Here is a 13,360-nt window from a genome sequence, read left to right as displayed (position 1 = left end):
CCCCGTACCCATCCATTTTTCAAACCCTAACCCTCTTCCCCCGGGCTGTGTGGTTTTGATTGATGTGTGACTAAATTACAGCAATAAATCCACACACTTGCTGGGGAGGATAAGGTGATAGCAACAGGCTGGTGAAGAAATCCGAGGATATATTCTTACTCTGCTTGACAAAGACCCATGGCTAATGTCAAAGAACTTCAACCGAATTAGTTATACTTTAACATTTGTTAGGCTACAACGTGGCACTGTTCTAGTGTACTTCTGTCACCTGCTATATTCTGTATTGTACCTTTGTATTGCTCAGGAGGACAAACCAGATTTCATTTTCTTTTTTTCATAGGCAAGCAACTGCCACTGTGTCACACCACTAGTACCACCGCTATGAGGAAATTTTATCCGCCCAGGATTGCCAACCTTATTTGCTGTTTCCCGTGGAGCCAGCCCTGGGCCTAGCCCTACTTGCAAACAGAAATTACAGGTAAGATAGGCGTTTGGTTGGAGGTAGTATAATGGAGTATTAGGAGAGACGAGAGATTTGATTGACGGTAGTACTACTAAAGTCCTAGGACTATTCAGGAAAACAAACTTACTGTTATGTTAAACCCCCACCCACCAGACTCAAAAGCAGTAAAAAACAGGTATGGTCAGATAAAGTTTCAAAAAGTATATTTTTATAGCCCTAACAAAAGAATCTCCCGCAAGACCCTCCCTAACCCCAACGATTGTCCTTCAAAAGTCCCCAAAAATCACAACTCCCAATTCCCACCCCCCAAAAGTCTCTAAAAAAGGGGCAAGGGACACTATGGCAGGGTGCTGTTGGAATTAGCAGCCAGGGCATCATGCTCCTTGCGGAGGGTGGCAAGTTCGAAGCGGAGGCCCTCCACCACGTTCTTATAATTATGGACCTCCTGCTCCAGGTAGGACAGTCTGAGGGATAAGCGGCGCCGGTGTGCCTTGCAAATCCTGTGAGGGGCAGCTGCTTTCTTTGCTGCTGGGCGGTGGCGTTTGGCTTTGGTAGCCCGGCTCCGTACCGCTGGAGCACTGCGCTGGCTGGCAGCCCGCACGGAGGAGGAGGCAGCTGTCCCAGTGGACGTTGTTGTTGTTCCAGACTGCGTCTCCTCCTCCTCCAGGGCCACCAGCCGCCGATATTCAGCAACAGTGGCATCCAGCCTCCGTTGCCCGGCCATTCGAGCCTGCTCCTTCCTCCTTGATGGTGTCTTGGATTTGGAAGGAGCAACTACATGAAAAAAGAAAGACATAGTATGTAACCAATGCTCCTTAAGATTAACACAAAATGATTGAGCAGAAAGTTGTCACAGTACAAGTAGCAAATTGAAAGCACAGTGCATAACTATTGAGGACAGTATCTATGTAACCTCCGACTTCTTCATCCTTGCTCTAACATTAGTGGGAGTTTAAGGAACAAATTCTACGAGCACTATGGACTTCTATTACAGTCGACTATGACAGTACACCACTCTTATTCTTCTTCTTCTCTCTTGTTTAGGAAAATTGGTACGTTATCTTATGCAAGCCGGCATAATGCCAGCGCAGTGAACTTGCACCCGAGAAAAACAGACGCACACCATGGTGAGTGAGACAGACTTGCGTTACTGTACCGGTCCAGTACATGCAGGTGGTGAAGCTCTTACTTTTCTATTACGGGTGGCACTGAGAATACTCTGTTAAAAGGGCTACTGCTTAATTAATTTAGCTTTCACCCTACAGTGCAAATGAGTATTAGAAAAGGAAAATGAAGAAGCTAAATTATCTGATTATCTATCACTTCACATGGGATGTATTTGATGACATATGGGATGACTTTAGGTGCTTTGCTTATTATTGAGTGAACAGTGATACCCCCACACATGAATGACGTACTACTACTAAACTAAAGTTATTAAGGGAGGTAGGGAGTGCCCACCGTAATAACTGGATATATGCTGTGCTTGCAGTTGCAATACAAACTACTGCTACTATTCATGGTAGTCTTTGGACAACGTTACAACTTCTTTTCCTTGCCTTTCCTACACTGGAACGGACGTGCGGGTGCGGTGTTACATGCTCTTCAAAGTAACACTTAGTTCATCCAGTGACCGTCTACTCTCTCTAGATTCACATATGCTATCTAAGAGTCAGATAGTACCATGAATGATCCAGGCATCCATCCATTCAAAGTATATTGCACACATACAGTTTCTGTCTCACCCACCCAGGCTGTTCTCCTTCCACCCATCCTTGCTTCATCATTCACCCAGCCATGCACCATACCATTTTCTTACCTTCCCAGCCACCTCAGGGACCAAGCAAACACATATCATTCTTCTTTGCCAGTCATCATTACATTTCTCGTGCTTCCACACTTACTTACACCCTTCTTTCGCTTTTCGTTCATCCCATCCATCAAGTTCACCTCAGATCTGATTGGGATTCTTCTCGCCAAAAACTTCACAGCTAAGTCGAAGTACATTTAGAGGAGGCTACTACCTGCTTTTTTTATAATACACCCGTGCAGAAAGCACACTCTGCAGTCTTCAATCTCAATGACTAAGGAATGTATAGCTTACCTCTGCCCGCCACCACCGTGTGAACCCTCACAGGCATGTCCTTTTCCGGCACTTGCACCGCCTCCTCCCCAGAGTTGTCCTCCTCGTCCAATGCCACCACCTCCGCGCTGGCCCCGTCTCCAGATGTTCCACCTACAAAGTACATTTAATAATGTTAGAATACACCACTCACTACTATATAATATTTGGTCTAGGAGGAAGAAAGAAATGTGAAAAAAAGTGTACAATTTAATAATTTTTGACTGTGTACTCTAGAGTAAAAATGTCCCTTTTTCCAGGGAAGGCTGTTGTCTTGCTGCACTTTTTGGCACAACTGATGAATGTTTGCTTTTTACTTTTTAACACGCACCACTTTTTCTCCTAACAGACAGAACCTTGACTTCTAAGAACACGAGCAGGATCAAGTTCAAACCAGGTGAGAGCTCGGCTCGACCACAAGAAATGTGTCCAATTAATCGTCAGCACTAAGCACTTTTCCATTTTCAGTTACACGTTCACTTTTATGACAAACTTGAATTTAATAAATGTGTTTACTTTTAATAAAGCTTTTAAACTTAAATAGACTCTGTGGTTTTTGGTCCTCCAGACTAGAGTGGATGAGCTAAAGGTTTTCGAATTTTTGCAAGCATGAGTCCGTGCCTCTGCCATCGGTGACTTTGGGAGCTAAATGACTCTGCCACACTATCTAGTCAGTAAGGAGATTGGGGGTTCAACTACAAAGTCTGTTATCACTGAGGTATGTGGAAAGTCTAACAGTTACAGCACCTATTATAATTGATAAGCTAAGCGATGCATTATTTAGTGTCCATAGTTCTGTTTGTGCAGATTTGTCCCTGCAACAGTAGTAGAATGGATTGTCCTATCCAAACCAAAAGTAAAGTAGTATCTTATTATTTCTTGGTGGTGGTCATTCACCTTTTTATTGTTGGCAATGGTCAAAGCATAAACATTTAGAATACTTGAAAAGACATTATGGACAATCCCAGAGGACTACACTCAGTGCATAGAGCTATTGCTGACTAGAATGGGAGTCCAATGGAAATGCCAAATGTGCAATCTTAGTTAGCTACACAGACAGACTAATAAGAATAATCTAGTAATACCACACGAAGTCATAGGGATAAGAATTTAGATCCTGTCTACAAGAAGATCAAAGACGATTTAGAAAAAATCGAATGAGGAACGCTAGGAAAAAATAAGTACTCTATATTAAAATTAAAACTTACTGGGGCCAGCAAAGGAGCCCTCGACTGCCCGGTCCTGGCCTGCATCGACAACAGCACCCTCCTCCTCCTCCTCCTGTGTCCTCCTCTTGCCCCTGGGGGAAGCTGATGTACAACATGAAAGAAAGAAAAACAGAAAACATGGATGATATTTATTTCTCAACCAAATCAAACATTTAAAAAAGAACTAACAAAGTAACAAAATATTTTTGCGAAATAGCAAATAGGGAACGACTCCACGGGATATATTATTGACCAATCTCATGTGGTCGACTACGTCATTACTTTAGTATTGCTTGATTTGCGGACCGTCGAATTGGAAACTACCCTATGTAACTCACTAAACAAAGTACTAAAAAGGTTTGCCTAGGATTGGCAGGCAGCAGTCCGCAGCACGCAAAGTGACAGCCAAAGTCCATCGTGATTGAAGATCAGCAACAACACTAAAGTTTCCTACTACATTCACCAGTCATTAAAATACTCAAACTATTAATCCACCACCACTATTTCTTCTTATCGCCATGTGTACAAAGGAAGGACTGGACTTGAGTCTGTAGGGGCTGATTTATAAGGCCCTTGCGGCTCTTTTGCTCCATTGTTGCGTGACTTTTGTGACGCAGCGACAGCACAAAAGAGGCGCAATGGTGCGGCGTATATTAACAACGTGACGCATCTGGGAGATGCATCACGTTGTAAAGCCCTGCGCCAATAGGGGTGTTCCGGCGCAAGGGAGGGCGTTCCTGCGCAGGAACGCATCCTAAAAGTGGCTGAGGGAAATCTACAAGATTTCAATCAGTCACTTTGAGGACAATGATGCGTGACTCAAACCCTGCGCCTGCTTGAAGCAGACGTACGGCTTGACGCAGCATTGGGGAGATAGGGCACCCCAGAGAATTGATGGAGCTGCACCATCGTTGCGACGCAACTCCAGCAATGCGCCACCTTTACGGCACAGATGCGTAACGCTTTGGTGACGTTTTGGGCCCATGGCGCGCCGCATTGTAATACGGCGCACCATGGGTGATGGTGGCGTGACGCACAATTACTGGCGCATCCCTGCAACTTTGCAGGGATGCGCCGGTAATTAAAAATCTGAACCTTAGTGTGTAGCATTGCGCAGTTCTTTCAACTACACTCATACATAATTTCACAGGCCAATGAAATGAACACAAAATCTAAAACAAATAAGCATAGTAGCAACACTACTGAGAAGGAGAGCAGTGTACCTGAAATGCACAGAAGATTTTGAAATAAAATGTACCTACAATGTAATGAGCAGCATTATTGCTCTTGGTAAAAAACAAAAATTTGCAATATAATAACACAGCAGGAGAAAACATAGTAGTAAAGACATAGCTACTACTACTCACCAAGCCCGGGGATCTCAAGGCCAAGGAGGTCGAGCAGATCTCGCTCACGGGTCAGGACATCCGTCCAGCGGTGGGTGGCCTGGTTGTAGGTGCGCCAGACCCGAGAGTGGTGGTAAATGGCCTGGCACACCTTCTCCCACCGCTTCCGGCGCTCCCGGGCCCCGTACCCGGCACTGATCTTGCCGCCTCCCATGATGGTCCTGGGGAGGCGGCGCTGAACATAAAAAATGAGTTGGGCCACCTCCTCCGGGGTAAAGATCTCCCGTGGCATCACTAGCTCCCCCCTCAAACGCCCGCACGGGAGCCGGACACGGGGTGCGGGACCCTTCCCCTTCTCGGGATGCTTCCCGGCTCCCTTCACCATGGTCTGGGCGGAAAGGAATAAAGAAAATAGAATAGGGAAGAGAAGAAAAGAAAAGAGTTTACAAAAGTAGTTTAAAATTAACCAAAAGTAGCAGTAAACACAAAAATATAGGGCTAGAAAAATAGAGGGATAGATAATAAGTAAAATAGATAAAAAAAAACTTCAAACAAGCAAAGGATGGCAGAGATTGACAGAGGATACAAAGACCATGCCCAGAACCATAGCAATGAATGAGAAACAAGATGGCCGCGCCCGTTCACGACCGCGCGGGTAAGTTCGCGCGAGATTTTCCTTGCGAACACGCGCGAGACTGTACTGGCAAACCGCGGACTTTGCGAGATTACACTTCGCGCCCGGAAACGGAAATACGTCAGGCAAACAAGATGGCTGCGCCCTTGAACGACCGCGAGGGTAACTTCGCGTCTTGCGCTACGAGCGGCTCGCAAAAACGCACAAAACCTTGCCAACTAACACGCCGCAAAAAAAACAAATTGCATATTCGCACGAATTTGCGGCTTCTGAATCCGATCTTGCGCGTGTTCGCACCCCGCGAACCCCGCGAAATTGCAGAAAAACGAGTTTTTCAAAAGTGAAAGCACTCGGCAGGGGCAAGAGTTCAAACTCATCATTAGTAACAATTCCCGGTAGTGCTTCCTGACTGGGGCCCCTCCAGAATTCAGTTGCTAGTTGCAACAATTGTATGACCCTGCTCTGACCCTCACAGCAGGCTCATACAATAGCTACAAGTAGGCCACAAAGAAGGTCCTGGGGAAAAAAAATGCACTGCAACAGAAAGCAAAATTACAGATAAGGAAGCAGGTGCCAGACTGGAATTTTAAAACAGTGACACATTAATAAACTAACCCCAAATTAATTCATCTGAGTTGAAGCAGGGATGGTGTGCTTGCTTTTCCCCCCCATAATCTACAGTAATGATGAACCAGAGGGTGGCATTGATGTAACAGAGGGTTGCAGTGGTGAAACAGAGGGTGCTGGGAACCTGTGATGATGAACCAGACGTAGAAACAACATAATTCGCGACCGTTGCGCGACGAAATGTAAGTTCGCAATTGCGAACTGGTACGAAACCCTCGCGAACTGGCAGAAATCCTTGCGAACACAAAAAAAAAAAAAAATCCGCAAATTCGCAAGAATTCGCGGATTTTGCGGATTGCGAGTTCAAAAATCCGCAAATTCGCGAACGCGAGATCCGCAAAATTCGCCCATGCTTACCGGGGGAGACCCAGCGCCGGCACCGGTGATCACGGAAGAACCATGCAGGACTCCGTGGACACATCTCAGTGTAGACTTTGGGAGCTTCCCAGACGGTCGTCATATGCTGGTCATGGTTGACTCATTCTCAATGTTTCCAATTGTCGACGTCATCGAGTCAACAGCCTTCCCCCAGGTGAAGAAAGTCCTGGATCGAGCCTTCGCAATGATGGGGCTGCCGGAAGAAGTCAAGTCCGACAACGGACCTCCATTCCAGGGGCGGGAGTTTCAGGAGTACCTTAAAAACCTAGTGGTGCGCCACAGGAAGATCACCCTGCTATGGCCTGAAGCGAATGGGGAAGTAGAAAGACTGATGAGGACAATTAACTGTGCATTACACATTGCAATGGATAAATGGGAAGATCCTGAAGCAGCCCTTGACCAATTCTTAGGTGCGTACAGTCAGACTCCTCATAGCACCACTAAGTGTGCTCCGGCGCATCTCCTGTTCAAGCGAGCCCAGCGAGACAGTATCCAGTCTGACCTGACGTGGGTGCCCATGGAGCAGGATGACGCAGCCGTTCAGTCGAGGAGGGAGACAACAAACCGGAAGGCGAGTGAGGCCCGAAGAGCTCAGGAACCGCAGCTCCGAGTAGGAGACCGGGTGGTGATCAAAAACCGACACCCAGGGTGGAAGTTCCGGACGCCCTACGAGCCCGAGGTTGGGTCGTTGTAAGTGTCCAAGGGACCATGATAACCGCTCAAAAAGGACAACAATCCGTCACGAGGAATGTGTCCAGTTTCAAGAAGACAACAGAGGCAGAAATCGACCCCGAGCCCGAGGTCTCTGGGTATCCGGACTCTTTGCCGAATTTATCTTCTCCCGTATTGCCAGATGTGAGGAACGCCTTGCCAGAGTTGCCGAGACAAGCCAGTCAAGGAAGTAATGGTGATGCCCGTTTAACTGACCAGAATGCCGCTGCTGAGTCGGATGAGGGAACCCCGGCTGGGGCTGCGACATCTCCCTGTGCCCGGAGCCAGAAGTATGGTCTCCAGCCCAATCCGGTGCAAGTCGACGGCTGCAAGACTTTGTATATACCTCACCCTGAACTGAGAGGACTTGATAGACTAGAACCAAAAGAAAGGAGGGATGTAGAGAGCCACCTGGACTCTCTACAGCAATGTTTCAATGCTCACACGCATCCACACATCCCTAGGGCAGGCATGTCCCGAGGGCATAAATAAACAGGGAAAAGACCGCATGTGGTCTTCTAGCCGAGAGCTAATTACCCGTCTTGTGTGGTCATTGCCACAGCGCTGCTGCGACCTAGACTGCCTAGGCCCCGCCACAATACAAATCTCCCTCTCGCCGGCCTGCAGCTGCTGTCACCTCGTTATGCTCCTGGGTGCCCCAGGCAGTTTAGTAAGAGATTTCAGAGTGATATTACCTATGTTTGAAAGAAAAGAAAAATTGAAGACAATTTTCATTGGGATGCTCAAGCTGATATTGTTTTCAATGTGCTCAAGAGAATGTTTTCTTATGCTCTAACATTGTATCATCCTGATACATCTAAGAAGCTAATAGTTCACACTGATGCTTCTGAAAAAGAGGTGGGGGCCATGTTGATAGAACTGAAGAAAAGTGATGGGTGAGAAGATCCTGTTTTTAATGTATCCCGCATCTTGTTAGTAAGTAAGCTGAATTATTCAGTTCTTGAAAGAGAATTATGAGCCATGAGGATAACTTGCCGTTAATAGAGACATTTATTGATAGGTAGTGAAGAACCTTTTGAAAATTGGACTGTGTTGGATGTGACATTCTTGCCGTGGTTTTCCCTAATGTTTTGCCTTCAATCCACCTGTTTTTGCTGACTTTGTTTTGCTTGCTTTAGGATTCTCCACATGTTAGCACTCCTTCCACCCAATTGGCACATTTGGTTTAGCTGTAAGACCCTAGTGAAGTGGTACAGCCTGAAGACAGTGCCTGTAAATTAAATGCCACTAGTGGGCTTGCAGCATTTCTTGTGCCACCCACTTAAGTAGCCCTTTAAACATTTGCCAGACCTGCCATTTGAAGCCTTTGGGAGCAGTTTTAAAAGGCCATTTTGACCTGGCGGAAGAAACCTTTCCCCAGGCCTAAACCTCTCTTTTTAATACACATAGTTCACCCCTAGGGTAGGCCATAAACAACCTATTAGGATGGGTGCACTGTATTTAAAATGTTGGACATTTACTTTTAAATTTCACATGTTCAGATGGTGAAAAGCCCCAAAAGTCGTGTTTCACTACTATGAGGGCTACCTCTCCCATAGAATAATATTGGGTTACCTTATGACATCTAAGTAGGTGTTAACTTTGTATTGGGAACCATAGAAATGTTGAGTTTGGTGTCTAGCGAATTGTAATTTAAAACCCTTTTTAATGGTACACGTTTAGAAAGATGGACTTTTATTGTCCCGAGCATTTGGTGCCTGCAACCCGTATCCTGGGTTACGTGACTAGGCATAACTGGCAGTTGGTCTTTGTACATTCCTCCAAGATAGTGAGTCAAAGAGGGAATAGGTGTTGGCAGGATGGCCATCTCTTTCAGGATGAGGGGGAGGAGTTGTCACCTACCATATTTGCACACCACTAAGACTCTGACGCAGCATACTTACAAAGGGTGTCATGCCAGTTTATTATGCCCCCCTATAAGCAGGGGCCAGAGAAGGATGTAGGAAATTCTAGACACCTCTGTTGTGGGAGCACTCTAGAAGCTTCTCCCACTTCAAAGTGGGCACCAGTTATGAGTAGGGAACCCTCATGCCCAACTCTTCAAACACTTCTGGACCTGTGGAAGACTCAGAAGAAGGACTGCTCTGATGCTGTGCAGCAAGGACTGCTCTGATCCTGTGCTGCAAGGACTGCTCTGATGCTCTGCTGTAAAAGGACTGCTTTGCTACCCTGCTGCTTTCATTGCCCTGCTGCCTGAGTGAGAAGGCCTGGACCTGCATCTTTAACATAGGACCACTAGAGTGACACCAAATGCTAGTTGGCTAGCCTCCTGATCAGAGCCTCAGGGACAGAAAGGCTCCAACCTCCCTGAACCCTGCACCAGGCCTGCTGTGAGTCCTAAACCCTTCCCCCACAAGTGGTGACCCTCTAGTCCTGGAACCTTGGAAGTCGTACTAAAAGTGCTATGCCAGCCCAGCTGTGGGCTTCATCAGAACCAGCGCAGTGCAAAGCAAACCCAACGCAGTCTCGCAGCTTCTCATCCAAACTGACGCAGCGCAACACAGCCTCAAAATAATCCCGAATCGCAACCCTCACAGCTCCTCATTGAAAGCAGCGCATAACAATGCAGCCTGGCCACAGACCTTGTAACCACAGTTGTATTAAGCATCCTCAACGCATACCTCGCATTACTCCTCGGTACCGCCTCTGCGCAGTGCAACTCTCTGCATCCCCACTAGGCTACAATCACCAGTGGGCCTAACTCGGTCCTTGTATCTGGCCTTCGTTCCATTGTGGTTGGCTTGAACTTGTAACTTTGCCCAGGTCTGGTGCAACCAGATAACCACAGTTGTCACTCTTGGCTTTCAAACACTATTTTTATCTAAACCTTTAAAATTGCATATCCCTGGTTCTGCTAACCATTCTGGTCTCAATCAATTTATGACTTTTTACTCCATTTATCTACATTGGTGTGGGATTTTTTCTTGTGTTCTGTTTTCACTTTATTACTATTTGTGTGCTGCATAAATGCTTTACACATTGCCTCTAGGTTAAGTCTGACTGCTTTTAGGCCAAGCTACCAGAGGGTTAGGCACATGTTAATTTGAAGTTTGCTTGTGTTCTACCCTTATACGAATTGTGGTTTCTGCTTGGGTAAGGTTTCACTCCCCTCAATCAGTAACCCAATTTCCTACAGACTTGTTATATGAATTTACAATGTTTACGAGAACTACAATGTAAGACTAGTGGTCAAGCCTCAAGGGCATTTTTTTTTCGCTAACCCATGTTCTTGGCTCAAAGAATTTCTTGCCCAATGCCTAACACGTCTTTTATCCCAAGTCTTTCCGTAATTTTGATCAGCCAATAATAGCTCTTTATCGTGTGGTTGGAATTGTTCAGTCCCTTTTGGAAAGAGTTAATAAGGCTCAAGAACAAATAGATCTTAACAATTTGGAGGAGCTTCATCTAAAAGCAGCATTAACATGACACAATGACTTGTATTTCCGCCAACAAGCTCTTTTGAGTCCTGCTAAAGAGTTACAAATGGATGTAATGTGAATGTGTCATGATTCAGCTGTTTCAGGCCTAAGAGGACTTAATCCTTGTTTTTTCATCCTTTTTAGTGAATAAGAGTTCATTCCGATGATTAAGAATATGTGAAATCTCGTCCCATTTGTGTTCAAATTAAAACATTATGGCCCACATGCATCATTGTGACATTTTGCACTTCCTAATTTGCGAAAAATAAGGAATCGCAAATTAAGAAGTGCAAAATGCTATGCATCATTATTTTCGGTATTCATTTGTGATTCGGTAAAAATCGCAATTTTTACCGAATCCCAAATGAATACCGAATTCTTAAGTTAATTTTCGCAATTCCCATTGATTCCTATGGGCCAAATGGCCCATAGGAGTCAATGGGAATTGCGAGTGGCACTTTGAAAATTTCATGGGTGCAGGGGGGGGTCCAAAGGACCCCCCCATGCACCCCATAAATGTATTTTTCGCATCATGTTTCACACACACATGTCCTAAGGACATGTGTGTGTGAAACATGATTGTTGAAAAAAAAACATTTTAAGCATTTTAAACACTTTTTCCAAATTTACCGAGTGGTTCAACCATTCGGTAAATTTGGCACCCTAATTGCGAATTTACAGTTTTAAATTTAATGATGCATTGCTTTTAAGAAATCGCACATCTGCGACTTCTTAAAAGCACCCGCAATTTTAGAACTCGCAAACATGTTACGAATTCTAAAATTGCTTCATGCATCCCAAAAAGCACTTTTGCATTCGCAAACGGCCGATTTTAAGGAATCGCACCGTTTGCGACTACAAAAATGCTTGATGCATGTGGGCCTTTATTCTAAACCTTTTGGACACTTGAAGTATTTACCAATGGCTCCTGGGCCATGGCATACAATTGCCATGGATTACTGATATTCCAATTTCGACAAGGTTTTCAAGTTATCATGGTTTTTGTTGATACTTTTTCAAAGATGGTTCATTTTTCTCCTTTGTATAACTTTCCTACTGCAGAAATGGCTCAAAGATTTTTACAATTACATTTTTTACCTTTATGGCTTACCATATTCACTAATTATTATCAATGATGTCACAGAAGATGTTATGAGTGATGTTATATGTGGGGTAATTAGCAGTGCATAGTGAGGGCATGAGTTATAATTACCCCAGGACCGTAACAGAAAAGCATTGACGTTCACATTTTCTAAACCGCAACTTGGGAGGAATATATACTAAGCACAGGGTAAGACTTGCCTTTGAACTATTTATGTTACTGAACACTCTTAACAAAAAAACTGTCTCTTTCTAAAAAAATGCTGTGCTTTTTGCACAGAATCTACCTATTATATAGAGAACAAGAAATAGAAACTATCCACCAAGTCACAGACTCGCCCGAGAAGCCACACCTCCTAACTAATAGGAAGATAAACAGTTCCTCATCGGGTAAGGTTTTAAGTAACATGTTGAATGCAATAATTTACCTCATAAAAACCATATAGAAGTCACTGATAACGGTTATTTTTATATAGGTCATAAGAGACACCGCATAGAGGGTACGATTCAACAAAACACACGGTGGTAAGAAGTATTTTGATTATAACTCTTGAGGAGCATGTAGTTCTATAGTTTTTTCAAATCTGAATATTGCAATTTCTTAGACTAGCCTGAGGTCACTCACACACTTTCTCTTTGAATCCCTTCTTTTTTATCCATCAGTTTGAATATATCGACGTCTGACATGTACTTCACAGTGTATGTAAATCACATTGATTCATAGAGATACGGTTGTGAAGTAAGTAACACACAGATGTATTTAAAATCACGTTATGTACGCATCAGAAATAATGTCCAAGTTTAAAATTGTATTGTTTTTAATCGATGGTTCTGCATATGCACCTAGAGATGTAAGGTACATATAATTAATCAAATTCTAAATTCATTCACAGGTTCGTCCCTGACGAAGGGACGCTAAATCTCGAAATGCATTGGGCTAAATCAACATATGAGTCACCATTGTAAAAATAACAATATTGTAAATATAAGGATTATTTTATGAATTTGAACTGCATTTACGAAAATGTATGAATGGCTTGATAAAAACTATAGATTATGCAACGGCAAAGCGTTGAAAAAATGGAAAAAAAAGATAGTCAACGAAGAGTTCAGTTCAGTTCAGTTAATCTTTATTTCGATGATTATAAACCATCATAAAAATACATAATACAATCCACAATCAGCAAATTACATTATATTTCTGAACTTTACAATGTTAAAATTTAAAATTATTATTAGTTAAAAAGGAAAAGTTAATTTGTGAGTGAACAGAATACAAAGTTAGTATTTAACCCCAAAAGCAGTGCACGCTTTAGATCAGGCAGCCTTT

This window comes from Lissotriton vulgaris, chromosome 2_1, assembly GCF_964263255.1.
Source record: "Lissotriton vulgaris chromosome 2_1, aLisVul1.2, whole genome shotgun sequence".
Classification (NCBI taxonomy): domain Eukaryota; kingdom Metazoa; phylum Chordata; class Amphibia; order Caudata; family Salamandridae; genus Lissotriton; species Lissotriton vulgaris.
Note: the sequence above shows the minus strand (reverse complement) of the source record.